General features: G+C 41.3%; 1 protein-coding gene across 1 annotated transcript in view; it reads left to right on the top strand.

The window, feature by feature from the left end:
* The window catches only part of LOC122248731 (octopamine receptor beta-2R), a 248321-nt gene extending 247685 nt beyond the window's left edge, over positions 1-636 (top strand). The window contains exon 7 of the mRNA XM_043008920.2: positions 1-636. This exon is cut by the window's left edge and continues 836 nt beyond it. The gene's annotated coding sequence lies outside the window, so the exon portion shown is untranslated.
* Positions 637-2500: the final 1864 nt, after the last annotated feature.

Here is a 2500-nt window from a genome sequence, read left to right as displayed (position 1 = left end):
CTACGTTCTGCGTTCATTCGAGAGCCTTTAGCCCCGCCCATAACAGCTGGAGACGCTATGATTGGCTGAAAGAAAAAAAAGGCGAGGCTTCGTTGGAACTCATTCTTTTTCAGCCAATCATTGGTTTAGTGGGTTGGGTACTGGTTCTCGGTCATTAGAGTTTCTAAATAATCACTATCTAAAAATAAACGCATTATAGGGATATAATTATGTAAGAAAGAGGAAGACAAAAAATCATCTTTCTACTGCCAAGAAAATTCAAAAAGTTCCCTCGTAAAGAAGGCACGTGAAGCTTTTTTGGATTCTGTTGGTGAGATGAAGCTCAACGATAACTGCGATAAAAAGTAGTAGTTCAGGGTTATGATCCTGAGTGTACAGTAACTATCGTCACTCATGATGAGTAACGAATAAGTAGTGATGAGTAACAAAAATAACTCACAATCTGTGGTGTAGATTAGGGATGATAATGGACACTTCTCGTGATGTTGTAAAAGAATAGTCATAGTTGTAATATAGCGTTGATGTTCTGTAACACGGATGTAAAGTCGTACGAACCAGAAGGTGGACAGCAATGGCAAACAAAAGGGGTACGTTCAGGTTAATAAATAATTCAATAAAAAAAGAAAAAAGAAGAAATGAAAGTAAAATATTCGTGTTTACTCTTTCCTAAGTTGGAACGTACTTTTCCCGCTTTTTCAACATCCCGCCGCTGACAAAGATGAGTTGCAATATTTACATTCTTCTTGTCTACGTTGGCGGTTATGGATGGAAGGGGAAATGTTGTCCTATCTATCGGTCTTCATTTGTTTTTCTGTCTGTCTCTATCGATTCGATTTATTCTTTTTTTTTTTTTTTTTTGGGGGGGGGGGCAAGAATCCCGAAGGCAAAATATGTCTGCTATTGATTTGAAGTGCCACGGTACCAAAAGACTTTATTCCAAACCAAAAAAGTAATAATTCGAAACAAAACTCATCCTCGTCTTCCCTCTAGTTCCCCCAGAAGCGAATGGAACTTGGCAGAAGACTCTGACACCAATGTAAAAAATGTATATCGACTTTTATTTGTTCCAAAGAAAGAACTTCACCTGTTCACCCTGGTCTCTGTTGTTCATTTGGTTCGTTTGAACTCGAGAAAAGAAAACTCCCGTAGCTCCCCATGTCACCTGTCACGGTGGTCAGTATTTGAATATTCGATTATGTAGATCTAGATGTATATAAATATATACAGTATATATATCTATATATAAGTAAAATTAGTGTTGGCGCAGCATTTGATGTTTGACTCTCTATGTGATATTGTGTTGTACAGTGCAAACTGGAAATTATATGTAGCATTATGTCAAAATGTTATGATTAAGGAAAAGTGATGTATTATTTATGTATATTTGTATGAGAGAGGCGCACGTATAGTTGCATGTGTGTAAATAGTAACTCGAAAAGCCCATATATTTTGTTGCACAGAGAATGGGCTTCTATCTCAGATGTAGTGAAAGTTACACATCCCCATAAATAAATATTATATATCATGTCTCCTTCTAAACAAACCAAGCCAAGCCGAAAATAGAAGTCAGTGTTTCCTGAGATTCCACCGCCGTCAGTCGTGTGATCGGCCCGTTCACGCTGGGAGAGGGCGCTCGGTCGGCGTCTCAAGGAATCTCGCGCACGTCTAAGGCGCTTCTCGTCTCTTTGCCGTGTGGAGGAGACCGAGAAAACGTTTAGGAAAATCCTTTAGTCGTCCTGGTTGTCCGCAGTGGCCGTGTCTGCCTCCCAGCCCATGGGAGAAGGGAGGAGAGGAGAAGAGAGGGGGGGGGGGGCTGAAAAACCGGGCTGTATTTCGGGAGCAGACTTTTTTTTCTCTCATCATCTATCATTTTCTCTAATCTTATTTCATCTTTGGTTTTAATGACCTGATGAGACGCCCTTCTTCATTCGTCGGTGGAAAGCACTTTATTTTTCTTTCGACCTTTCTCCCTTTTCCTCTTTCTTTTTATTCTTCGCGTGATGCTAGTTGAAGGGGAGCTGGAGAGCGAATCTAGATAAGAAGGCTGAGGAAGTCGTTGGCTGGCCAGTGTCGCGAGAGAAGAGGAAGCAAAAGACCCTCGCCTTTCGAAGGGAAACCGGAGTTCAAGAGAGAGTGGTTCAGTTCGTCGAATTTCCCCGCCGAAGGACGCACTATAAACCTTTAGTCCCTCAGTCCCCCAAATATCCATTAATGTTGACCTGTATTTTGTATCTTAGTAGTGAAATTCGAAAACGAATGACGTTTCATGTGCTGTGTAACTACGCGGACTTGGCATACTCTGTACCTTTTGTATTGTATATATACACAGACGTTATTCGATGTGAGTATCAACTCTGTAATCCCGACGATGGTTCGCGACGGGACTCAAGGCTCCACACAGGAAGTAGAACTGTAGATAAGTAGATCGATGCCACAGTGCGCTCTGGATCCGGAATTGATAAGAGGAGAAAGGGAATAGAAAAAAGGAGCTCGGTAACCC

Source organism: Penaeus japonicus, unplaced genomic scaffold (genome assembly GCF_977035675.1).
Source record: "Penaeus japonicus unplaced genomic scaffold, GWHDUDI00000001_assembly GWHDUDI00000023, whole genome shotgun sequence".
NCBI classification, from domain to species: domain Eukaryota; kingdom Metazoa; phylum Arthropoda; class Malacostraca; order Decapoda; family Penaeidae; genus Penaeus; species Penaeus japonicus.
This window is presented reverse-complemented; position numbering and strand designations above follow the sequence as displayed.